Source organism: Lissotriton helveticus, chromosome 5_1, assembly GCF_964261635.1.
Source record: "Lissotriton helveticus chromosome 5_1, aLisHel1.1, whole genome shotgun sequence".
NCBI classification, from domain to species: Eukaryota; Metazoa; Chordata; class Amphibia; order Caudata; family Salamandridae; genus Lissotriton; species Lissotriton helveticus.
This window is the reverse complement of record NC_136065.1, coordinates 480,857,058-480,884,507: the sequence shown is the minus strand read 5'-3', so window position 1 is coordinate 480,884,507 and position 27,450 is coordinate 480,857,058. Positions and strand designations below refer to the sequence as shown.

At 49.4% G+C, this 27,450-nt stretch overlaps 1 protein-coding gene across 3 annotated transcripts in view; it reads left to right on the top strand.

The window, feature by feature from the left end:
- TMEM51 (transmembrane protein 51) overlaps window positions 1–27,450 on the top strand; it is a 188,676-nt gene that overhangs the window by 86,626 nt on the left and 74,600 nt on the right. The window lies entirely within an intron of this gene.

Sequence of the window (27,450 nt, the reverse complement as noted above, 5' to 3'; positions counted from 1 at the left end):
TCTCTTCCATCCACAGCTCACCACTGTCCCTCTCCAACCTGCTTATGGCGGAACTGGCTTCTCTTATATCCATGCCTTTTATCAATGCACTACCCTTAACCTCTCATCTCTCCTCCAGCCTCTTAGCTTTTTTCAGTGGTTCTACCCCATTTACAACCACCTCTCAGTTTCAATCCTCCAGAAGAATCTTATCATTTCACACGGATTCTGCCCCTCTTTCATCCATGTCCCCCCCTTCTTGCTCTGCTCTTCTTCTGATCTCTCCCCCACCTCTAAACCTTTCTTTCGAATTTTGCACTTCTTACATCCATCTCTTTCCTCGATTTTGTTGCTTCACTTTCTGGTTCTTTCCCTCTTTATACTTCACATCTCTCCTGCTGCCTCTTACATTCTCATGGATTCTGTCCTTCTACATCCACCTCTCACCATCCCCTTCCTCTCCCTTTCACTTAAGTGCTCCTTCTGGGTCTGCTTCTTACATCTCTCATCCATGTACCCTTTACCCCTCCTCGCTCCCTCCCTTGTTTTCTGGTTTGTCCCTTTTACATCCTCCTTTCTCCACCCCCATGTCTCTTACCTTGTTTTTGCTTCGCTTACATCCACTTCTACCTTACATGCTCTATACTATCCCTCCCTCATCCCCGATTTCTTACCTTTATCACTTATTTTGCCTCTATTCCATCCATCTCTCACCTCCATGCTGTACTTGTCACCTCTCATATCTCCCCAGTCTCCTATCTTTCTCTCACTGGTTTTACTGCTCTACCATCTACCTCTCCCATGCCACTCCTCCCTAGTCTCTTACCTGCTTTTGGTAGTCATGCCCTCTTACATCCACATCTTTCCTTCTGCCTACTACTTAAGTTCTTCCAATGGTTCTACACCTTAAATTTACTTTTTGCATTCATACACTTGTTTTCGTCTTAGACCTTTCGTTTTAGCCTCAACTTTTGTTGCTGGTTCTGCCCCCTTTACAACAACCTCTAGCTTCTTCTTGCTGGTTCTGCCGCACTTGCATCCACATCTCTCCTACATGCTCTCCTCTTCATTTCATCTCTCCCCTGCCTCTAGTCTTCTTTTGCTGGCTTGCCCACGCTTTCGCAGGAGGTGATGTGGCCTAGCTACAGCTGCCCACCATGCATCCTGGGGATCCATGCTCGAATCCTGGCCTCCACTTGGCATCCTGATAACATAGGCAGCACTCACTCTGCCTCAAGAAGCCTTTAGCATAGTATGTGTCTATTGTGAAGCACTCTTATGTTCATCGGCAAGGTTTGTGCAGTGTAACACTGCCAAAAATACAATGTGGATCTTGCCTGTCACACATGCTCTGGCCCCATCCTCCAAGAATAAAAGATGAAGCATTAGGCTTCAATGTCATAAAGAGCTGTCCACCTACTGACTGAACCGCACAGGAGAAACTAACTGGAAGATCTAAGATTAATCCTGGCTTCCCTGCTTAACCAAATTGTGTGATTCCAGGCATGTGCTTTATTCCATAAGCCTCCATTTTCTTAATTATCCCACTTCAGATTACTTGTAAACTTTTAGGGTTTGCGCTGTACAGACACCTCTTGTGTTTGATCTATGTATAATTTTGCACAGTTTAATAAGAATCTAGCCCACATATAGGGCATACATGAACCCTGACATGCCTCTTAGTTCACTAATTCTATTCCCAGAATGGGGGCGGGATTGTTTTACAGTTCATGTTTAAAAAATCACTTTGAAGGCCCATAGCTTCTTTCTTTTGTTGTATGCCTAGCAGGACACTCTGCTTTTCATTCGCACTGGGGCAGAGCTCTCTTCACATCTAAGGGCACTTCAAGTATCCATCTAATTGCTGTTATCATGCAGTTGCAGCAATTAGATTTCTGAAACTCTTTCAGCCCATGGCTGCGAGGCCCAGGGGAGGGGAACCCCCTCCCTTGGACCTCGTAGCGCCCCATAACTGCTGCTCTCTAGGCCATATAGCCCTAGAGGCTCTTTAAAGGTGTTGCACTGCCATGGAGCCCCATGGTAGTGAGCAGGAGCTGGATCCTGGGCAGGGTCGGATTGGAAAGGATCTGTCTGTGCTGTTTAGATTCCACCAGCGGCCCAGTGGGGGCTTGCGTGGCCTTTCTAGAGGACGGTAGCTGGAGGCAGATGGGCCACTGTTGCTCCCCAGACCCCACTGGGTAGGGACATTGATATAAAAAGCTGATGTGGGCTGGCAACGGACACATTAATGTGTGCAGATTGAGCAGGGGGCTTGATCAAGTCACCTCACTTATATTCGGGTGTGGTTCACCATTCTGAAATAATCCGTGCACAAGGAAATGGCAACCTTTGCATCTTTTTATCTCCGTGGTTAAGAAAACATGTCTCTTTTAGAGAACCCCTTCCCTCCTCTTCATAATAATGAAAACACTGAAGCAGTGGTTTGCGAAAAGGCGCAATTCGCAAATGTGGGCCGCTTTGTTTGGGGTACCAGTCTTATTTTTAATCCCAATCCAACCCTAGCTGGCTGTCCACACTGCCTTGGCCTAGCACGTGTACTACCACCCTCCACCATTACACAATTATAATTAATGCACGGTGTGTGGACCAATTTAATGAACCTTACAATGCTAATGTGATTTATTAAAAAAAACAAGCATTGCAAATGCAATAGGTCTCGCCTTTGATTAAGTTAAAGCTATTTGCTTTGCTAATGGTATTATATAGCAAAGCAATGGCTTTAACTTAATGAAAGGCAAGACCTATTGCATTGGTATTGAAGGGCAAAGCCACTCAGTCATTTAAAATGGGGCTGCAAAAAATCTATTGGCCAAGAGCTGTAAACTGTTTGGAAGGCCAACCCCCAACTTGGCATCCTCCCAACATCATTCAAGGTGGGCTTGCAAGGCCTCCAGTATCACCGGATGACTACCCTAACCGGTTCCTTTACTGCGGAAGGAATATGACGCGCAGTATTTTTTTATTTAGAAAATCCTGTTAGTTATACAGTGTTTTACCTTTCTTGTTCTACAGACAAAGTTGTATTGTGTTGTTCTATTTAGTTAGAGCAGTAAACAAGAGGTACGTTAACCCCAAGCAGCATCCTCGCATCAAACACTGGTGGTGCCCGTCAGACATGAATATTTATAAACATGTCCGCCTGCCCTGTGCGGCTAGGACTAGAGCACAGATCCTCGCCCTATCCTCGCTGAAGCGTTCGAATCCACCCTCTGACAGTATTTATGTTGCCTGGCCAAAGCACTGCCAGTGCCAATCAGCCACCAATTGCTCCGAAAGAGCTGTCCCAGGCAAGCCTCTGGCAGTACTTCTCTGAGTGGGGTGGTGGCCATCTTAAAGTGGATCTGCTGTGACAAGATACAATGAATAATAAGACTCGTTGTCGCGTTCCCCGCCTTCTACATATATACAAAGTGCAGTGCATTGTATCTATCATATTTAAAAATAAAATCCTATATACCAGTAATTACAGTGAGTTTGCCCCTGTTTGGGAAGAGGAGCGGAGTCAAGTCGTCACAACCGAGCAGCAGCCCTACTGGGCACCATGAGTGACCCTGAGCTTCTCCACACCGCCCCCATCATTCCAGGTATGTGTGCGTTGCCTTCGCAGCATGGAAAGGGGTGAAAAACCCGGAGAGGCTATGAACGTAGAAAAGAGAGAGTTTTTTTTCTCAACTCTGCGAGTATTAAGCGCAATACAGTGGTGCAGCGAGCGTTGTAGATAACACAGAAGAGACCTACTGTACATAGCTGGCGCTGCCTATCTTCCACTGCCGTAGCATAGTAAGCAAGTATATCATCTGAATCAGCAGATATATCCACCCATGTAATCTGTGATCCAGAGATCTAACACTGTTATAACCTCGGTTTACCTCTTAATTCTCTGGAGGCAATGAACTTTGAGCTGGCTGGTAATAGGTCTGTTGGTTACCTGCATTCAAAAAGGACAGTGCAGCAACCATGCTTCGCAACCTAGCATTCTCGTCGGTTTCACGAAAAAGGTAGTAGCTAGTGCATGTCAACAACATTCCTGTGTGTTTTGATAATGTTTGTTGAACTCTGTCACCGCTGGTCAAATACATGTTTGGACTGTTCCTGATGAGCAGCAGAAAAATATGAATCTTTTACATGCCGATTTAACGTCAAGTAACCGGTTTGCTCGAAATTGTGATTCAAAATTGGAAGATAACGTGGGGCTTTTTAAAGTGCCCCAGTCACTGCTGCTAAGAAATGCAACTCTGATGAAAATATTGCAACCTGTGCAAATGAGACGATGGTGCCAGCCAGGAGGGTGCTGCCATGCCAGGCTGACTAGCGCGTGCATATCTTCTGTCCGTCCGCGTGCACGCTTTTTTTTTTTTTTTTTGCAGAGTTTTATATAGCGCGAACTAGAACCGAATCAGTTATCAGAGCGCTTTACATAGCACCAGTTACGTTACATGAGGACACACTTTCATTTTTTTAGGCACGGGGAGATTAAGTCATTTGCCCAGAATCACAGGGGGTTATTAGCGTCGTTACCGAGACTCGAACCCAGATTCCGAGGTCGAGCGCCTTAGCCGTTAGGCCAACCCCTCTCCCCTGAATTCGTATCGATTCCAAAAGGCAGTGCAAGCACGCTGCTAACGCCAGGTGAGACCTAAAAAAACTTTGTGAGGCAGCAGCCAGCCAGTCTGATAACAATCTTTTGGGGATGGCTTAATAGTCTGTGGATCCCGAGAATGGTAAACAGAAAAAGCTGCTCTCTCTGCCTGTTGGATTCATTTCAAATTGTGAATTGCAAACTGTAAGTTTGCTTATTGTATGCAAAATAAAAAGTTTAAATATGCAAAAAAATCCTTAAGCTGAACTAGTAAATTTGTTGTATACACCTCAAACATTTCCAAAAGGACACTAGAGATCGGTTTTGAGTAAATGTTTGTTTTCATGCAAACTTTGCTGAAACAACATTTGCCAGTTTTTGTTGTAACCGAGAGCAAAAAAATCTATGAGTCTTAAAATGGGTAATGCTACTTTTGTGGTATCGTGCCCACGGGTTCGGGTTCAGGCCTTACTGCGGGTGGCTATGTTGCGCGGGGGCAGGAGTGCGATAAGGACACACACAGACCAGTATGGTGCATTGGTCGGAAGTGACGACCACGAGCAGCCGCCCTTCTTTTATTTAACCCCGCAGGCCACGCCTGGCCTGCGGATGTGGTGGGTGTACAACATTTGGGCTACTAGACCGCTAACTGCTACATTCCTATCCAACTCAGTTATTTTTTTTCTTTTCGGCTTCCTTAAGACAAACACAATGCTTATAATACATGATCCCAGTACTTGCGTGGACCTCCGATGGCGGTGACCGGACATCTTCAGCAGGCATAGTCCCTCAGACGTTGGCTTGGGCGGGAGTTCGGCCTCAGGCTGTTTCTTTTGGAGCCAGTGTGTCCGTCCGGGCTGTTCGGGCTAGGGTTCTCGGAGTGAGTCACTGGCTGCGGTGAGGGACTTGCCTCTAGAGTCTCTGTGATTCCGCCGCTTCCCAACTCTTCCTTCAAACCGCCGAGCGTAGCGGTGGTCATGGAGCTTGTTTAGCCACTTGAGGTCTCTCTGGAGTGTTCTGCCGGGACGTCCTTGAACCATGAGATATTCCTTGACACTTCTTCTTCCCCTCTCCACGCAGTTACCATGGTACCGTGGTTAGCCGTGACAGTCCAGGTACCTGGCTCGTAGTTTGTCTGTAATTTTCCTCCCTGACGTCCGTTTCGTAGAATGACTGTCGCTCCAGGGTGGATCGTTTTTGGGGTGGCGCGACGGCGGATGCTCGCGCCTTGATTGTGTCTTGTCCTCCGCTCTTGTGCTTCTTCAGCCTCCAGCGGCGGTGACGACCACCCTGGGCAGGTAGGGAGTAGGTCTCTGCGGGACCCATGGAGCACGAGGGCCGACTGACTCCGCTTGGTGGTGCAGTGAGGTGTGCTCTGGTATCCCCGTAGGAACTCGTGGAGTCTCTGTTCTGGGTCTGCTTGTTCTAGGACCACTATGCAGAACATCTTAAAGTGCGCATGAAACGCTCGATGTCTCCGTTGGCCTGAGGCCACTGAGGGGTGACATGCTGGTGAGATATGCCTCGCTGTTTGAGTAAAGTGGCAAATTCCGACCCGTGGAATGGCGAAACATTGTCACTGTGTACTTCTTGGGGAAACCCAAACATGGCTAAGATCCTCTCCAGTACTGGTCCGACGTGGTTGAAGGTTGTGGACGCGATAGGTTCCAATATCGGATACTTTGAGTACGCATCTATGACCACAAGCATGTCCTCCTCCCGGGAAACTCCCAAAATCTACGCTCACTTTGGACCCCGGGACGGTGCAGGCTTCCTCAGTAATAACTGGGATCGGTTTCTCAGGGCTGCTTGTCAGCTGGCATAATGAACAGTGTCGGACGTACTCTTCCACCATGTCCTCTAACACCGGGAACCAGACCTCGCATCCGTGCTTTCATTGTAGTTACCCCTTGATGTCTACCGTGGGCTAGTTGGACTGCCCAGTGTTTAAGGCTCTGTGGGATCACCAGCCTGGACCCTCTCAGCATGATTTCGCCGCTGGTGGCGCTGCGCTCGTGACGTACCCGCCACATTTTCGTTAGGGTGTCATGATCTTCCAGGGCCCACGAGTTTGCTTGACAAAGGTAGTCTGTCCACGATCCTTCTTGTATGGCAAGCAATGTCCGGGTGTAGATTGCGTCGGTGGCGCAGCCTCTTTCACGTCGTCTAGGATCATTCTCCGGGGGCAGGCTGCAAGAGATATCAGGTGGGCATATTGCTCGACATCCGCTGCTTCTTCTTGCTTCTCCGACGGAACAGGGTTCCTCTTGGATTTTGGGCGGTATACTACCTCTATTTCATATGGTTGCAGCTGGACGGCCCATCACTCGATGCGCGGAGGTGGGTGAGGTGCTGTTCCTTTAAAAAGAGGAACCAAAGGCTGATGGTTGGTGACCATGGTGAATGGCTGTCCCTTGAGGTACAGATGGAAATGGGTGTAGGCCCACTTGATGGCTAGGACCTCTCGCTCAATCTGAGCGTACCTCGTTTCTGTGGATGTGAGGGATTTGCTGGCAAATGCTAAGGCCGCCCAGTGGCCTGATTCGTGTTCTTGAGCCAACACTGCCCTGAGTACCAAGGGGCTCACGTCGACCAGTACTTCTGTTCTCTTTGTGGGATCAAAGTAGACCAACGTGGCTTCCCCTAAGAGGGCATCCTTTATTCCTTGGATGGCCTCTTCCTCTCCCCCAGTGCCAGGTTGCATCCGTTTTTGTAAGGGTCCGCAGCGGCTCTGCTCGGGTGGCCAGATCCGGTATAAACCTTCCACAGTACGTGGCCATACCCAGGAAGCTCTGTACCTCTTTTGGTGTCGTCGGTGCGGGGGCATCCTTGATTGCCTGCGACTTCCATGGGCCCACTTGGATGCAATCCTGGTTGAATACGTAGCCGAAGAACTCAAGGGATGGTTGGAAAAACTGACATTTGTCCTTGTGTAGGGTTGCTCCGTACTCACAGGGGCACCTTAGTGTGTTGCTTAGGTGTTTATGGTGATCAGCGGCCGTCGCTGAGTGAATGAGGATATCGTCGCTCACGTTCAGCACAACTGGTATGCCGGACAACCGCTCTCTTATTTTGTTCTGGAATACATCAGCTGCTGAGGATATTCCAAAGTTTAAATGATTGTACCTCCTTAGTCCTAGGTGGGTGCTGAATGTGGTGATGTACTGGCTTTCTTCAGATGGGGGCAGCTGGTGGTACCCGGCATTCAAGTCGATTTTTGAGAACCACTTGATCCGTTGACATCTGCAATGACATCGTCCATTGTCGGTGTTAGGTGGTGCTCTCTGCGGATAGCTTTATTTGGAAGTCTCATATCAATGTAGAGGCGTATGGCTCCGGGTTGTTTCGGCTTTTCGGCGATGACCATCGGAGATACCCATGGTGTGGGCCCGGATACTTTTCGATAACTCCCTGCTCCTCTAGGGCCTCTAGCTTTTTCTTCACCAGTGGCTGTAGGTGGAATGGGACTCTCCTGTGCCGCAAGGCAACCGGGGTGACTGACTTGTCTACGTGCAGTTTGATTGGGTCACACTTGTTGCACCCCAGCCCTTGGAAGAGTTCGGGGAATTGGTTGAATAACTCTTCGGCTTGGTACGTCTGGATCCTTCTCGTGAATGAGATGAGTCTGAGATCTTTCGCAGTGTGGCTGCTCAGGAGAGTGTCCGCTTCTCGGTCAATGACGTGGGTGGTTGCCATTACTTCGAGGTCATCTGCTTTGATGGGTACTGATATCTTCCCTTTTAGTGGGAGAGGTGTGTCTGCTCCATATGCGTAGATTCGGGTCTTTGACGGTACCACAGGAGCGCGAGGTCGTAGGCGTTGGTACTGTTGGAGTCCCATGACGTTCACCGTCGCTCACGTGCCGATGACTGCCTTTACTTCTGTTCCTGCGACGTGAACCATGCAGGTTGGTTGTGGTCGGCGGCGCTGTTTGAGTTCTCTTGCAAAGGATAAGAGGTATACCTCTTCTTCCTAGTCTTCTGAGGAGTCTTCCACTGTCGGCAGGTACTTCGTGGGCCTTCTTTGTGTGTGTTCAGGTGATGTGGTGTCTGTCACGGATAGTTGTGGGATAGCTCGCGTTGGGGGCTTCTGCCCGCGGAAGTCTCTGTTTTTGTTGCGCCTTTTGCAAAGTGAGTGGGTATCCCACAGTCTGTGCAGGTCTTCCCCTGGGCCGGACAGTCTTTGGCGGCTCATGGCTCATGGCGCAGTATCCACATCTTGATCTTGAGGCGTCTCCCTTCGGTCCTCTGAATGGGTCTCCTCTGGGTTTGTTCTGAATGACATCCGCACCTTCCGTCTTGATGGAGTCTGACTTCCTGTGGGGCTTGGTTAGGGCTTGATCTATCTCGTTTGCTCTCGCTGCGGACAGGTCATTTGACCTTGATAGTATCGGTATGTCCTCCAGCGCGATTCTTGGTTTGCGCAATATGAGTCCTCTTAAGGTCTTGTCGCGGCACCCTTGAATTAGTTGTTAACTGATCTCTTTTGGCTGGTCCTCATCAGTGCACGTGCTGGCAAGCTCTCGGAGACGTGCATAGAACATGTCCATAGATTCTCCATCCCTCTGGCGGGCTTGTCCGAGCTTGAAGACTTTGAAATCAGGGTTTAGTTGCGGATCAAAATGGCCATTTAGCGCTGTCACAGCCGCATCGTAGTCATCTGCCGCCCCTTTGTTGGGTAGATGCTTGAAGAGCTTGAAAATCTCGTCTTCGGCATAGTGTAGCAGCAAAGACCTCTTTACTGCGTTGTCAGTTTCCCTGATCGCAACAAAATAGTTGAGGCGTTCGATCCATATCCTCCAACGGGGGGATGCTGATGCGGGATCTTCTAACTCACTGAAGGGAGGTAGGACTCCTGACGCTGCGTGTTGGAACAGTATGCGAGCTGCTGCGGCGCGGTCGTCGTCCCCTATGGCGTCCGGCTGTGGGTGCTCCTAACTGTGTTCAGGCAGGTGATGCGTCTCGTACTCTGGCGGGGCTGGGTGGGGGGGCCGCGCAGGGTGACCCACTTGATGTTCTGCAGAGTCCCCTCACCTCCTCCTTCTATTGTACAGGTGAGTGATGGTGGCAGGGTGTCTTGAAAACCACTGCTTGCCCATGTGTGCCCTTGCGTAGCTACCTGGTGCCTGGATGTATCTCCTCCTTACTTTTCTTTTGCTTGTTTCCTCTTGTATGCCCCCTTGGGTGTGCCAGGTTCAGCACCAGAGTCCGCCACTCGGGCATTCCAGCACTGACAGGCGATATCTCCGGCAGCCTGGCGCTCTAGTTGGGCCCAGAGTGACGTCGTTCTGCAGGGACGCGGCCTGCAGTTTCCGCTGCCTGGACTTGTATGCGCTGGGCGTCTGGCCCATAACCTTGTGCTTCTCTGCCAGGTACACAGACCTTTACGATGTCTTCCTCCTCAGGCGTGCCGTTGTGGAGGCGGGGCGCGCACACCCTGTAGACACCTGGCTGACTCCGTCGGACGCGGCTCGCGTCGTACTGTGCCTGGGGCTGCTGCGGTGCGGACTAGCGTGAGGTGAGAACGAGGGTCGGGCCCCCTCCGCTCGTCGCCAGTGTGGTATCGTGCCCATGGGTTCGGGTTCAGGCTGTACTGGGGGTGGCTATGTTGAGCGGGGGCAGGAGCGTGATAAGGATACACACAGACCAGTATGGTGCATTGGTCGGAAGTGACGACCACGAGCGGCCACCCTTCTTTTATTTAACCCCGCAGGCCACGCCTGGCCTGCGGATGTGGTGGGTGTACAACATTTGGGCTACTGGACCGCTAACTGCTACAACTTTGAGACCGCCCTAATATCTTTACCCTTCCCTAATAAATCTACACTAACGTCGAGGCTTAAAAACAGCGCAGTGGGTCAATCATTTGCCAGGTAATACGTTTGTGTGAAGAGGGGTCCAAAGTTATTATGCAAAAGTGCATGTCCTGTGAAATGCCAACTCGAACATAATCAAAGAGTTGCAGTCACAGACTATGTAAAATACATTCATACACACAGCTCAAATGTATGTTTGTTCGTGCAAGGCATAGGTGGTGCATTCTCCTTCTTTCTCTCCTCCTCGGTTCAAAACACACTCACTCTGTTCTCATTTTGTCCCCATCCATAGTTCCTGTCTACCTTCCCCCTGCTTCCTCTTTGTTACCAGCTTGGAGTCTGTAGTTTTTCAAAGGGATTTGGGTTGTTGCATTTGCCCTGCGATCTTTTTAATTGGTAAATGTTAGTGGCGTGTTTCTAACATATCTTGGAAAAAAGTTATGTCCTGTACGTCTTGTTCAAGCCTGTAGCTTGAAGAAGCAGGAAAACGGACTTAGTTGCTTTTTTATCTTCGGACATTTTTATTTCAAAACGTTGAGCCACAGGACCATAAAAATATGCAATATTGCATGATGAGAAATCAAAGAAACCAAACCGGATTAATGTGCGATCAGTGTATTGTAACTTAAGACTGCCCAAACCTCGAGCCAAACTGCTTCTGAACTGATGCTCTGACTCGCGGCCATTGTGACTGGAAATATGAAGTATAAGCTGGCCAAGAGAAGCATCTTGTGGCAGCAGATAGGCACAAGATCAGGGGCTGCTCCTCCATGTGGGTGGAGGAGCGTTGCCTTACTACTTTCTCGCAGTGCGAGAAGCAGAAACATAAAATGGTATTATAAATACCTTTTTATGTTTCTGCTTCCCGCACTGCGAGAAAGCAGAAGGGTTTGGTTGGGGCGGGTAGGTGTGTGGTCCTGCTCTAGGGCAGGGGAGGAGTGGCTTCCCCACTGTTGTGGGCACTTACTGATTGGTCGGCCCTCTGGGGCCGCACAACACAGTCATGCGCACACTGCCTTTTCTCCATTTAGGCCGCATGCAGCCTAAGCGAAGAAAACTGCTCCTCATAGATGCCTGACTGCTCGGCATCCGGACCTATCACAATGCTGCCCTTGCAGCAATGTGATTGGATTGGGGAGGGGAGGGAGGCTTCTTGCTTTCTACTTCCAGGAGAGGAGCAGACACAACATGGGACCTGGCCAGCGAAGGTAAGTTAACTTTTTTTTATTTTAAATTAAATCTCTCAACACCCCCTTCCTCACCGTGCGACCCTCCCCTCTGCATTGTGAGATGTATACCTTGTTATGTTGTGTATGTGTAGGCTGCACAAATCACCCAGGAGGATATTGTGGCACAGAATCAGGAGGTGTATGGACTTAGCCTGGTTTGGTGCTAGGTGAAGAGCCAGGTATTCAGTTTCTTGCTGAAATCAAGAACTGAAGAGCAGGCTCTGATGCAATCAATCAATCAATCAGTGGCACTTATAGAGCGCGCTACATACCCGTAGGGTCTCAAGGCGCTGGGGGGGGGGGGGGTGCCGCTACTGCTCGAACAGCCAGGTCTTCAGCTTCTTCCTGAAGGAGAGGTGGTCTTGGGTCAGGCGCAGGTCGGGAGGGAGTTCCAGGTCTTGGCGGCCAGGTAGGAGAAGGACCTTCCTCCTGTCGTCGCTCTTCGGATGCGGGGGACGGCGGCGAGGGCGTGGTTGGCTGATCGGAGGTGGCGTTTCGGAGCGTAGAAGTTGACTTGGCTGTTGAGGTAGCTCGGGCCTTGGTCGTGTAGGGCTTTGTGTGCGTGGGTGAGGAGGCGGAAGGTGATTCTTTTGTTGACGGGGAGCCAGTGAAGGTCTCTCAGATGTCCGGAGATGTGGCTGGTTCGTGGGATGTCGAGGATGAGTCTGGCTGAGGCGTTCTGGATCCGCTGGAGTCTCTTCTGGAGCTTGGCGGTGGTTCCGGCATAGAGGGCGTTGCCGTAGTCCAGTCGGCTGGTGACGAGGGCCTGGGTGACGGTCTTCCTGGTCTCGGTGGGGATCCACCAGAAGATCTTCCGTAGCATGCGTAGGATGTTGAAGCACGCCGAGGAGACGTTGTTGACTTGCCTGGTCATGGAGAGGGAGGAGTCCAGGATGAAGCCCAGGTTTCGTGCATGGTCTGTCGGTTTGGGTGCGGTGCCCAGGGCGGGAGGCCACCAGGAGTCGTCCCAGGCGGAGGGTGAGGAGCCCAGGATGAGGACCTCCGTCTTGTCCGAGTTCAGTTTCAGGCGGCTGGTCGTCATCCACTCGGCTACCTCTTTCATCCCTTCGTGCAGGTTGGCTCTGGCGGCGGCGGGGTCGTGGGTCAGGGAGAGGATCAGCTGGGTGTCGTCGGCGTAGGAGATTATGCTGAGGTTGTGTTTGCGTACGATGGCCGCGAGGGGGCTCATGTAGACGTTGAAGAGGGTGGGGCTCAGAGATGATCCTTGGGGGACGCCGCAGATGACGTCGGAGGCCTCTGACTTGTACGGTGGTAGGCGGACTCTCTGTGTTCTTCCGTCGAGGAAGGAGATGATCCATTCCAGCGCCTTGTCTTGGATTCCGATGTTGCTGAGGCGCCGTACTAGGGTGCGGTGGCAGACCGTGTCGAATGCCGCGGAGAGGTCTAGGAGGATGAGGGCCGCTGTTTCTCCATTGTCCATCAGGGCTCGGATGTCATCGGTGGCGGCGATGAGGGCGGTCTCGGTGCTGTGGTTGGCTCGGAAGCCGGACTGTGAGGGGTCGAGGGATCCGTTCGTCTCGAGGAAGGCGGCCATCTGTTTGTTGACGGTCTTCTCGATGACTTTGGCTGGAAACGGGAGGAGCGAGATGGGGCGGTAGTTCTTGAGTTCGGTGGGGTCCGCTGTTGGTTTCTTGAGTAGAGCGCTGAGTTCGGCGTGCTTCCAGCTCTCCGGGAAGATGGTGGTGTCGAAGGATGTGTTGATGATGTCTCGCAGGTGGGGTGCGATGACAGCGTCGGCCTTGTTGAAGACGTGGTGAGGGCAGGGGTCGGTCGGTGATCCGGAGTGGATGGAGTTCATCGTGCGGATGGTGTCTTCGGTGCTGATCGGGGTCCAGGCGTGGAGGGTGGTGGTGGTGGGGGGTGGTTGTTCGGTCATGGTGTGCGTTGGTTGGTTGTTGAAGCTGTTGTGTATGTCCGCGATCTTGTTGTGGAAGTATGAAGCGAGGGAGTTGCAGAGGTCTTGCGATGGGGTGATGTCGTTGTTTCCTGCGCTGGGGTTGGAAAGCTCTTTCACGATGTTGAAGAGTTCCTTGCAGTTGTGTGCGTTGTTGTCCAACCGGTCCTTGAATGCTGTTTTCTTGGCGGCGCGGATCAGCTGGTGGTGTTTCCGGGTGGCAATTTTGAAGGAGGTCCTGCTGTCCGGTGTCGGTTCCCTTCTCCAGACTTTCTCGAGGGCTCGGCAGTTCTTCTTGGAGCTCTTGAGTTCATCGGTGAACCATGGAGTCTTCTTGCTGCCGGGTCTGCTAGGCGGGGTCCTCAGTGGGGCGATTTCGTCCGCGCAGTTGCTGATCCACGTCGTGAGGTTGTCGGCGGCCTGGCTGGGGTTCGCTGAGCTGGCAGGAGGGTGCTGGCCCAGGGAGGTGGCGAGCTGGTGGGCTGTGATCTTGTTCCAGCTTCTGCGGGCCGCCTGTTGCTGGTGGTGGTGAGTCGTCGTTCTCTTGAAGGTGAAGTGGACGCAGCTGTGGTCCGTCCATTGAAGCTCAGTGGCGTGGCTGAAGTCGATGTCTGTGCTGGACGAGAAGACTGCGTCGAGTGTGTGTCCGGCGAGATGGGTGGGGGTGGACACCAGTTGCTTGAGTCCCAGGTTGGCGAGGTTGTCGAGCAGGGTGCTGGTGTTGCGGTCGTTGTTGTTCTCCAGGTGGAAGTTGAGGTCCCCCAGGAGGATGTAGTCAGCGGAGGGGAGGGCATGCGGGCTGACGAAGTCGGCGATGTCCTCGCTGAATTGTGTGCGTGGTCCAGGGGGTCGGTAGATCAGGGTGCCTCTGAGGGTGGTGTTCGGGTTGGTGTGGATCTGGAAATGCAGGTGTTCGGCTCTGGTCAGGGTGTTGTCGGTGCTGGTCGTGAGGCGGATGGTGCTCCTGTGGACGATGGCGATGCCTCCTCCCATCTGGTTGGCGTTTCGGTCCCTCCGGACGATCTTGTAGCCCTCTGGGATAGCGATGGCGATGTCTGGAGCTGAGGAGGTGTTCATCCAGGTCTCCGTGAGGAAGGCAACGTCAGGGGCTGTGGCGTCTAGGAGGTTCCAGAGTTCGATTGCGTGTCTGTGGACGGAGCGGGTGTTGAGCAGGATGCACTTGAGGTGGGTGCTGCTGGAGTTCGACTTGGCGGGTGTTGGTGCGAGGCAGGCCCGGATGCAGGAGAACTTGCAGGCGTGGCAGCTGAAGGGTCCCTGGGTGCGTCGTGGTGTGGCTTGGTGGCACTCTGGGCGTCGGCCGGTGTTGAGTGCGCTGAGGGTGGCGGCTGAGTACGTCCTGCGGGTCGGTCGGGATCTTCGAGGTCCAGGGGTCCTGGCGCTGGTCGCGATCCGGTCGCGGACGGGCGCAGACGGGCTTACCTTTGGCGCGCCTTCGGCGCACAATCGGCGCGCCCGCTGCGCGTGACCGCTGCGCGTTCGCACGGTCGCCATTTAAGGCGAAGTGCGCGGGTGGGCGGAGCAGCTGGGAGGCAGGAGCGGGGAGGGTTACAGAAGAGAAAAAAGGGGCGGGGACAAGCGGCGGTGGCGGGAAGGGAGGGCGGAGGGCGGCGGACAACAAGGAAGGAGAGCCAAAAACACGGGCAAAATATAATTAAACAAAACAGGCACAAATCTACGACAAAACAAGGGAAAAAAGGGGGAAAAAATGAAGTTACACGGAGTTAAACAAAACAGGCACAAATAATCGACAAAACAAGTGAAAAAATGAAGATACACGAAGTTAAGCAAAACAGGCACAAATCGACAAAACCAGGCAAAACAATCCCCGCAGCGGAGGCAGCCGGCAACCGGCAAACGAGGCCGCAGTGAGGCAGAGGGCAGGCAGGGGGCACACGCAGCAGCTGGTGGCCGTGCGGCGCGGGGGTGTCCCACAAGTGGGTCACACTCACCTGCGTCGCACGGTCGCCATTTAAGGCCAAGTGCGCGGGTGGGCGGAGCAGCTGGGAGGCGGGAGCGGGGAGGGTTACAGAAGAGAAAAAAGGGGCGGGGACAAGCGGCGGTGGCGGGAAGGGAGGGCGGAGGGCGGCGGACAACAAGGAAGGAGAGCCAAAAACACGGGCAAAATATAATTAAACAAAACAGGCACAAATCTACGACAAAACAAGGGAAAAAAGGGGGAAAAATGAAGTTACACGGAGTTAAACAAAACAGGCACAAATAATCGACAAAACAAGTGAAAAAATGAAGATACACGAAGTTAAGCAAAACAGGCACAAATAATCGACAAAACCAGGCAAAACAATCCCCGCAGCGGAGGCAGCCGGCAACCGGCAAACGAGGCCGCAGTGAGGCAGAGGGCAGGCAGGGGGCACACGCAGCAGCTGGTGGCCGTGCGGCGCGGGGGTGTCCCACAAGTGCATAGCTTCTGCAGGTCGTTTCAGGCTATAGGAGCAAGGTGGGAGAAGGCACGACCACCAGATCTGGCTGTACATATGCAGGGGGTGCAAGTTGGAGTCTGCCTGAGTGGAGGTGTCTGGTAGTATTGTGGAATTTTATGCATTTGTTGAGGTGTGTGTGGCCAATGTTGTATAAGGCTTAGTATGTGTGAGTAAGAAGTTTGAAAAGGTGCTTGTTTGTGGATTGTGAGCCAGTAGAGCATTTTGAAGTGCAGGGTGGGAGGTTGAGGGTGAGCCTGGACATTGAGTTTTGTGTGGACTGGAGTCTTGTCAGTTGAGCTATTCTAGCATAGATTGCATTGCTCTTAGTCCAACTTGCTGGTGATGAGGGCTTGGGTGACTGCTCCGCATGTGTTGGTGGGGAGCCATTTGAATATCTTCTTGAGCATCTTGAGTTTATGGAGCAGGAGACAGACTTCATTCACTTGGTTTGTCAAGGTGAGTTGGTTGTTGATTAGTATTCCGAGATTCTTTGAGTGGATTGCCAGGAAGGGTAAGAGTCCGAGCTCAGCAGTACACCAGGTGGCGTCCTAGAGAAAGGCGTCTTTGCCGAAGAGGACTACTGTCTTGTCTACATCAAGCTTTAAGCAGTTGGTTTTCATCCATTTGACAACTTTGCTCATGTTGGCTGGGAAATTTGTCTGGGTGTTGGACGTCCTGTTGGTACTAGCTGGGTGTCGTCCGCATAGTATATGATGTTAATTCCAAGGTTGCATATGTTGCTTGTGAGTTGGATCATGTAGACATTGAACAAAGTAGAGCTGAGCACGGAACCTTGTTCCTGTCCCATTGTGAAGATTTGGTGATGGTGATTCTATGGTGGTGTTTGATGTGGTCGGACCAGATGATTAGTGTGGGCCTGTCTACTTTGATGTGGTTGAAGATATTGAAGATGGTATACAGAAGGTTACGGGTGGCATGTTGGGCCTTTCCTATCGTTGGGTGAGTCCAACCTTGAGTGTAAAGCTTAGGAACAAAGGACTGGAGGCATACATCTGCTCGTAAAGGTTAGGCAACAAGTGGTACATGAGAAAATATTTAGCTGGGGGCATTTCTCGTTGGATTTCAGTCTCTCTTATGAAGGATTTGAATACAATACAAAAGTGATCAACAGAAAGCTGAATTCTGATAAGGCCCTTGGTGGCTGTCGCTTATATTCAGCTCTAGCTGATTGGTCAAACGATGAAGGAACATTGCAGGGAGGTGGACTTCCAGTAGGCATTGGGTGGGGTTTGAACTTATCCCTAGAAAGTCTTGAAGTTGAGTCCCTCAAACTAAGTTGGGGAAAATAGTTTGGTGAAGACTTTGTCGATATTCACGAACAGTAAATATCCCTACTGCGTCTCTGCCCAGGATCCCAAAATACTTTTCAGAATCAATTAATTTTTTTATTTTAAAATAAGAAATTCAAGTTAAAACAATGAGGTAGACCTACAAACCAGTCAAAAAATCCCTGCTGTGCACTTAGGGGCCACGACTGCCCTAGCTCCAACTCTAGGCACAGCCTTGGGCAGTTAAGTCAGTTCATCTTTCCACACTCCACTGTCAGGATCCCTAGCAGTAGGTTCTCTCCATCCTTCATACTGTGGTTGAGTTTTATCACACAACATTTACTGTGGCACTGAATTACTCTGTGCTGTTTGTTCCATTATTTTAAGCTGCTGAAGCTTTTTTCTTTAGAAATGACTTTTCTTTCTGCCACATTTAGGGTATTTGACAAAAAGTAGTCTGAGATGATCCTGTGCCTGTCTGAAAGCCACAATGTAAAGGAGGGTTTCTTTATAAAAACCCATGCAACTTATGGATCATGAGGGGCTCAAGCTGATAAGAAGAGAATAGAACCTTCCAGGCAGCTATCTGAGACGTCATCGCAGCTTCACTGCAGATGGAAATGCATAGATGAGCTTCTTCATCCACAATAGTGTGCAGTATGATCTTACAGAGTCTTCGCACAGGAGTTGAAAGGAAAATATCATAGATCAGATGTGTTTGGCATTCCTGTAATGCTGTCCAGGCAATGGATGTTGATGAATCGACCCATGCTTGCTTTTTAGAAAGGACACAAGACATTTTATGTCCTAGGGTTCAGCTTCACTCTTCATGGAGGAAGGCTGTCATACTTCTTGACACTTTCGCAGTTGAGACGCATATTGTCGAGACATTTGACGTCCAGTAAATAGATACGGACGCATCGTTTGCGGTGCCATCAAGATATATTAATATCTAAGGTCCCCAGTCTTGACCCATGTATAAATCTACTCTGCAACCTCTGTTGTGGCAGAAGGTTTCTATGGTCTGGCTTCACTGTAGCGGGTCTTTGGTTACACCCACATATTGGGAGGCAGGAGTACATCTTTGGATTAGGCAGAAGTTGTGTGCTTCCACAGAAAGTACAGGCCCACCACACAGCTGCGATCATTCTGCTCATTTATCCAGTGCCTGAGCTTGAACGTCTAGGGTCACACACGACTTTTAAATGCTATAAAAGTGTCTTGGATGACTAGATAACTTATGTTGTTTTTCTCTTGCAGCAGCACAGTTAGGAGGAGGGCAGCCATTAGCCTACATGAATATTCAAGTCTGGCTTGACAGTGAAACCATCAACTGACCTTAACCTACACCAATATTATTCGAGAGTTCTTTGCGTCTTCACAAACACATATCTATTTCCATGCTATTTTTATATAATGCTTTAAAATTACCATACAACATTCTTTTAAAGCCAGACCTATTGGCATTGCCAATGCATTTTGCAGTTACAGCTGCTTACAGGGTGAGCAGGGTTCAAGCCCTGAGGTCCATATGAGTTTCCAAAACTGTAAAATGGTTCTTAGAGCCCTACCCTCTTTTCTACCTAAAGTTTTATAAGATTTCCACATTTATCATTACCATTTCTAAATCCCTATTCTTCACCGGGGCAGACGTCCGTAGTATGTACCATATATTTTAAAAGGGAGGCATTGTATTGCTTAAAAGTGATGTCGCTGGTTTGCCCATTAAACATTTTGTGAAATACAGCTCAATGCAAAGGGATGAAGGCATCCAAGCAATTGATTTCTTGATCGGCTTTGTTAGGCCCACTGCTATGCCATCCAAAGGCAAATTGGCCCCTTGGTTTGTCTGAAGCTAAGGCAACTAGGGGACGAACTGCCATTACGGTCATATTTAGGCATATTCCAGTAAGAGAAGTCTGTAAATCATCAACCTGGATTCGGTACATATTTGCTTAAGAATACTGTTTCAGATTAGGACTCCTGGATCGACGCTCAGCTAAATCAAATTACCCTACATAATCTCTTTGGATAACTTGTTATTCAGTTTGGGTGTTTTGCCTTTCTCATTTCTACACACTGAGTACTGTATTGGAAAATAGAGCTTATTTTTATATTCCGTGTTCCTGAATATAATGACCCTGGTTCTGGGTCCTATGAATATTTTCCGAATTCAGAAACAGCCCGCCCTCTTTCCCAGGAATCAGATCATCTTGAATTCAATGCAGTACAAGCACATTAATGCTCATTGTCAAGTGCTTCAATAAAAACTGGTTTCCAGCTTCGTAGGGCAGTTATTCCTTAAGGAATAGTGAGGTTCTGCCTCGGGCGTTAAAGGCGACAGGTCGTTTTTCTGCTGTTTATGCCTAAAAGCTGGGTATGCCCTTTGACTTGTCTTTTAGTTTTTTCCGTCTTTAAAAAGGGAAATCTGGTTTTAGTTTAGCAATCTCTACTAATTTAAAATAGCTAGTTGTTAAATATATTTTAAAATTTACATAATATAGCAATTATAAAGAGCCTTGTGTTACTGCCAATATAGACATAGATTATTTTATTAGTTAATAAGATATTTCGATTTTTTTGATTTCGTGTAAAAAGTGTTGTGGTATCCCACACAAAAGCAGAACTGTTAGTGTTAATAAAAATCAGCAGAGAACCAGGATTATAAGTATTTAACTTTTTATCAAAGAGGTTTCTGTGCCGTGGTTTGTATGCACGTCAAGCTGAGGGCGAAAACCGAATCGGGATTAAATGTAGAAAATCTGATTGGGAACGATTCAACAAAGGGGATAGAAGGAGAGACTTGTCTGCAGAGTTTTGCTGAAATCTGATGCTGGTAGCCTCCATGCTTCACCAGTAGACTGGGTCAGGCTCTTTCTCGGAATATCAGGAGCAGACTGATCAGGGATTGTAGTTGATAGTTTTGGCAAGTGACAAATGCACTCTTCCACCCGGTGCGGCAAAGTTTAACACAGTCTTGCTGAATCCACAGGCACTTACCACAGATACCTACCAGGCGTTGCTCAACAATGATATTTTGTCTGCTTGATTTTCGTGATGGCAATGATAACAGAAGGGTATCAATTGGATGTTGCCTCCAGACCAGCTGCATACGTCGTCTTCACCTTACAACAATAGGAAGATTATTCATCAAGCTTGCTAGAGTCCCCTGCTTGACAACACAAGAAACACTCTAAAAGCAATCTGGGAAGTCACTCCCTGAATCTTGTGAGTCCTCCTGCCTAATTGGGTAAACAGACATTGGGTGCACCAAACAACCCAGCCTTGCTGTGCCTCTCAAGGCAAAGAGCTGATAGCCGGCCATGCACAGCCCAAACAACACGTTAAGAGGTAAACATTTGCTGCTCTTCTTACTCATGTGGCAGCTACCCCTAGCATCAAACCTGGCCTTTTGTTCAGCTGAAAAAGCTCACCGCTCACTGTCCTTGCTTCTGTTGGCGCATTAGGCGCCTAGACATTAAACCACTGAAAAAGTGGGTAGGAAGCATTTTGGAATTGCCAGTTTTCACTCTTGCCCCATATTTTGAATGCATTAAATCTGTATGGTAGAGTTTCAGGTTTTAAAGTCTTTATTTCGATATCAAAATCATAAAAGACAATGTTAAAACACATTTCATTATAATTACATTATTTTAAAAAACACTAACACCATTGTTTAAAAAGGTTATTAAACATACAGAAATACAAGACAAACCTGACCATAGCATATTAAAAATTTATGAAACAAACAAAGTGCAGGGAACATACCTCAGACTATATACAGTATTACAGAATTAGTTGGGGGTAATGTGAATGATCCTTTGTAAGGATTTATGAAGCCCTAATATGTTGTCTACTTCTTGCCCTAATGGCCCAGGCCCACCCTAAGAATTTGGCTACACACACCACAATAATCTCTGAGGTATTGGTTTTTAAAACCTGGATAGCCTCCGAGGACCTTCTGAAAGGGAGGTGCTGGAACAGAGGTTTTAGCCATTTGGTACGGGGCACTGAATAGATCGGGCAGGCGAACAGGAAATGACCCTCTGTTTCTTTATAGCTTGTACAACAACTACAAAATTCGGTTGTTCCGTTAGCCCATTTTTTTGTAAAGGAGTTCAAGGGCAGTGATCCTACCCGAAACTGATGGTAAAGCTTCTTGTCCAGCTGTTTCGTAATAATGTCCCAGTAGATCTCACGGGAGGGATCCAACTTAATAGTCAGGAATCTCCCCGTGAGACCACAGAGCTGGAGGCAGTTATTAATGATGAGCGGGCCGAGGCCCAGTACAGTGCCTTGAAATCCTGTTTGGATGGGAAAGCATTAGTGCTAGGGGAAATCCACAAATGTTCTAAACCCATTTCAATCAAGATGGTTTTTACACTTTTTAGCCAGGGGATTCTCCCCGATCCCCCAATTGACCTAACTTCGGCCATTTCCCTAGCAAAAAGGTTAAGGTCAGGGGATGTCCATAAACGCCTCCAAAAGGCCACCAGTCTGAATCTAGCCATCTCATTAATAGGGTTACATCCCATGTCCAAACACAGGGGTATAGAAGGTGAAGATTGGGGTAGCCCAATCAAGCCCCTTAAGAACCTACACTGGGTTCTGAATAGGCTGGAGAGATCAATATGGCCCCAGAGATCAGCACCATATAAAATTGCGGTGTTGATCTTGGTGTCATAAATTTTTAACGCTGGGGAAACCCGTTTGGTAATTGATCTCCTTTGCTCACTCAGAAGGCAACCAGTGAGTCGGGCAAACTTGAGCTGTTGGGCACTGACCTGATCTTTCCAACCCAGACGACGGTCCAGGGTAACCCCCAGGTACGTCATGGTTTCAACTTGTTCCAGGTTAACTCCACTCAGACTTACGGAGCTCCGGACAAAATGCCTCCTATTAAGGACCATGAACTTGGTTTTACCAACGTTTACCTTAAGGTCATTAATGGCACAAAACTCCTCGAAGCGGTCCAGCGCCCGCTGGAGTCCGCTACGTGTTTTCGAGAGGAGCAGAGTGTCATCGGCAAAGATAAGCATTGGAAACTTCAACCCTGCCAACAAAGGGGCGTCAGTGGGAGTATCTGCAAAGAACTTGACCACTTGATCAATAAAAAGCAGAAAAAGTGTTGGGGCCAGGACGCAGCCCTGGCAAACACCACGGGTCACGGGGAAGGATTTTGATACTTGTCCCTGGCCTCCCCATCTCACCCTAGCATAATTATCCTCATGCATTTTAACTATCAGATCAAGAAGTTCCCTTGGTAGGCCCAAGTCCCTCAGGACACACCACAGTTTAACCCTCGGCACGAGATCGAAAGCGGACTTCAGATCAATAAAAGCGGCAAAGATGGTACCACCGCCGAGCAAAACCACCTTCCAGTAGATCAGACAAAATCTGAACACCTGATCGATGGTGCTCGTTCCAGATCTGAAGCCTGCTTGCATAGGAGATAGAATGTCCTCTAGTTCAATCCAGCCTTGAACTCTACTCAGAACCATACGTGCAATAATTTTTTGGAGGGAGTCGATAAGGCTAATCGGGCGATAATTGCCCGGATTAGACCTATCGCCTTTTTTGTGGATAGGGAGTATCTCCGCTCCCTTCCAAGACCAAGGGATTCTTGCCCCATTAGCTATTGCATTGGCGATCATTGTTATGTAAGGCACCCAAAGAGCAGGGTTGGCTTTAAACAAGTCTGCAGGAATTAAGTCCATACCAGGTGCTTTTCCCCGCTGGGTCAAGCCGAGTGCTAGCTCTACCTCAGTGTCGGTGAATATGAGTCTCTCCCCGCGAGTGGGTGGCAAAGGTACCTCATCCAAATTAAAAGGGGGTTCGGATGTTTCGGCACAGAATTGGGCCGAATAGTGGCTCACCCAGACTTCAGGGGACACATGATTTGTAGGGGTATGTGAGTCAGAATCCCTACCCCATTTCACTAAATTCCAGAACTTAAGCTGGTTGTTTGAGGTAGAGGCGTCCAGGAGATCAGACCAATACATATCCTCCCACTCCCGTTTGGCTTCCCACTGAACTTTCTTATATAACACCCTAGCTGCCTTAACCGCACACATATTGCGGGACTTGACCTCTTTAACAAGATGTCTGTGGGCCTCCCTACATTTTTTGTTATACCATTTCTGGCGGATTGCATTCTGTTTAACAATGCCCTTCTGACCTGGTAGAGAGAGGAGGGATTTGAGCTCGTTAAAGCAGCGCTCGTGAAGGTCAATAACAGTATTTACAGATCCACCCCCCTGCAAATCCTCACCCAAAATGTCGCCTAACGATTTAGAAACCACAATCTCAACACACTCCTGGAGGGTCTCATCGCCCGCTAGCCTAGACCATTTCAACCTTCTACGGTCATTGGTCAAGAGAACGTCCCCTGTCCGGGTAATGTCAGGTGTCAGGTTCTTTTAGTCTCTTCATACCTGGGAGCTTCAATTTAAGTGAGAGGGGGTTGTGGTCACTTTCTGGGCGAGGTACAACTTCCATATCTACCAGCTGCGGCCAGAATTCCAACTTCAACAGGAAGTAATCAATCCGTTATCAAAGGTGTAGTTAGCACCCAAATCAGATCCTGACCGGCCATTTATTGCCCTGAGCCCCCAAGTAAGGCACAGAGCCATCCAATTCAACGCGGCCTCAGTAGCTTTAACAGTTTTATTTACCAGTAGATCTGGGATATTCCAAACTGCGTCTTCTGCAGAGCCCCAGCTGTCGCCGGCTACATAAAACGGCTCAAAAGTGCAGTTAAAATCACCTGCCAGGAGGACAAAATCTTCTCTGGCCTGTCCTGCTAGAAGGTGGTCCAATACATCCAACACAGCTGGGCGACGGCCCCCTGGGAGCCCTCGTGCATAAACATTAATAATATTCATGTCCCGGTGGCCCTCTTTACTCAATTTAATTACCAGAAGGTCCGGGTTATCTACAAATATCTCAGATGGATGATATCCAAATGACTGTTTCACCCAGATCAAGAGACCCCCAGAAGCACGCCCTTTGGCACCCTTTATAGCTGGTTTAAAAAAATTAACAAAACCTACTCTATGAACTGGATCGGGTGCCCAGGTTTCCTGTAGCAGAATGATATCAAAACTGTCCACAAACTCCAACCAATCTTCTGAATTCAAGCTACCCCTAACCCCTGCAACATTCCAGGAAAGTATGTTAAATGTATCCAATGGGGGGACTACTGGGGAGGTCATGCGTACAGGCGTAACAGGGGACAGTACTATACCACCCCTTGGCCCAACTATGTTGCAGGAAGCCACCCCAGGAGGACTCACTAGAGCTCTAGATGGTAGCACCTCAGATGGGCCTGCCTCTTCGGCTTTGATCTCAATATAGCCGAGTACAGGTTTCAAATCAGGTGGAGAGCCCTCCAAGGGTGTATCAACAGCATGAGTTGCATGTAAATTAGTGGTGGGAAGCTTGATTGCATGTCTTGGAACATAACCTGTTAGTTTGAAGGGGACAACATTTTCTACACAAACTTCTAAACTGGTAGGAGCAGAAAACACAGGCATAGGGGTGGATTTAGGATAATAAGCTGGCCCATTGTCCCTCCGAAGTCAATCGACCTCGTCGAGGCAACCAAACCTGTTTGAGGTGGGGACCCCTTCCCACCAACCATGTAGTATTGTGGACTGTAGACCAATTCCCTCCTAGGTTTGTGTGTGGTCGTGGGGGATAAAAAAAGGTGAGTGGCTTAACAGTAATACCAGAGTTATCACCCCGTGTATCCCAAGAACATAGATGGTGAGCTGTCTTTGGATCTGCAAAGGAAATAACAATGCAATCGCCCGGGATAGACTTGAATGAAGGGCCTACCCAAGGAACCCTGCGAACCATTAGGATGTTACTTCTAAGATTGTTCGGTAGTTGTCTATTTACGTTAAGCCAATGGATAGCCTTGTTCTTTAATGAACAATGATCCTCTTGAGACCATGGCTCAAGAACAGGCACACCTGCCAACACTACAATATAAGACCTGGCGTCTGGTGGTAAATCAATGTAGCCTCCACGAAAGTTATGTCGATTTCCATCTCTAACTCCCTTGGAGTAAGTGCGTGGGTTCACACTCTTATTTATTTGCTGGACACTAGCCTGGTTAGCCCTTTTTATAGGTGCTTTGTCTTGTAAAGGGCAAGAAATTGGGGCAATAGGGCGGGGATTAGAGGCCAGGGGGTTGCAGTCCTTAGTGCGAGGTTTTGGTATGGGTTTAGGATTAGACGGGGATGGGGCCGATGCAGGTGCCGCCGAAGCCTGTGGGATGCTCTCGACACTCAGTAAAGTATTTGCCTCCAACTGCTTTAAGCCAAGACTTGCTTGAGTAACATTTGTCTTGTCCATTTCTAATAGATTATTTTCGATTCGTGAGAGTCGGAGTTCCAGGGGGGATAGAAGCCTTTTCAAAGTGTCCCATACAGTTATGAGGAAAACTTCATCACCCCCCTGTAGCTTACCAGGGTCACCTAATAGTTCCTCAGGGGCTCCCTCAGCTAAAATCGGGAGTGATTCCCCCGTTGTTGTGTCTAGGACTATGCTATCTATACTGGTATCGGTGACCACACCAGTAGGGCAAGTATTGGCCGGCAGGGCACTAGTACCTGCTCTATTTGAGGCCAAGATACGGCGATTATTAAAGAAATGTGCCCTTGCAATTTTGGCCTTTTTACGAGCATAAGTTGATCTGGCAAGACGTTTTTTTATATGTGCAGCATCTCTTTTGTCAACACTAGCTGGCAGCTTTAGCGTGTCTAATTGTTTGGGGATACCAAGGTTTAAGCTTTGGGTTTTTAACTTCGAAGTCTGGGGGGACTTGGAGGGTATCGGGAAGGGAATGGGTTGTGGCTCTGGAGGAAGGGTTGATGGGGGGGGGATGAATAGCAGCCTGTACTATCAGGGGCCGTGGGCCAGACAGGCGTTCAGGAGTTTTGGCCGAGGCAATATTGCCTAAGGATGATTTTTTGGTGAATGCTAGATCCTGGGATAGTCTTCGCGCTGCCTCGAGCTCCAAAGACACTCTGTGTTGCATTTTAGTGATTTCATTGTCAATGGCTATGTTAGTCTTGACGATGAAATCATCGAGTGTCCCATTTGATTTTAACCCTCCTTTAGCAGTTTTGCTACGAGTACCCCGTGAACACATGGTGATATAAATACGAATAAAAAGTACTTAAAACTTATACATGTGAACACAATTAGTCCAGTGGGGTTGCCCAGTCCAGTCCAGTCCTTTCCGTCCTCGAACGGCCTCAAGCGGCCCGCTCTTTGCCCGGTCTTCGCCCCGAGCTGCGTCCCGCGCGCGTCCCTCGCAGTGTAGAACTCTAGTACTTATAGGCCGAGGGCCATTGGACCATGATGGTAGAGGTGGGGCGGGGCGGTCAGGGAGAGCGGGGCCAGGTGACTCGGCCACTGACACCGGGACTCCTGGGAAGGCGAGTCCCGGTTCACGCTCGCAGCCCTGCAGCCTCAGGCACGCCCCACAGAAACAGCTGGTGCAAGAAAATCAAGAGCGTCAGGCAAGTGAAAACGAAGCGGGACCCGCGAAGCGTGGGTTGTTGAGCCTTACTCCTTGTGGATAACAGCAGCGCCGGTTTGGATATAGCAAAGGGTGTCCCACGAAGCAGAGATTCCTTGACCCTTTTCAATAGGTGGAGGTGGGGCGGGGCGGTCAGGGAGAGCGGGGCCAGGTGACTCGGCCACTGACACCGGGACTCCTGGGAAGGCGAGTCTCGGTTCACGCTCGCAGCCCTGCAGCCTCAGGCACGCCCCACAGAAACAGCTGGTGCAAGAAAATCAAGAGCGTCAGGCAAGTGAAAACGAAGCGGGACCCGCGAAGCGGGTACCGCGAGGCGTGGGTTGTTGAGCCTTACTCCTTGTGGATAACAGCAGCGCCGGTTTGGATATAGCAAAGGGTAGAGTTATGATCTATAGAAGTTTATCTACAAGTTTCTAAATTCAGATACAAGTCTATAACACACTTCCAGGTCAAGAGCTCTTTGCTTATTAATGGCTTGTTTCCTTCTAAGCTAGCCTTAGTTCTGCTAGTGCATTGCACAGAACCATAAAACTGTTCATCTGCATTAAAGCTTCTGTTGCAAGAGGACCTGATGCTTGCAAAGACTTCAGACCATCGCCCTAGTTAATTAG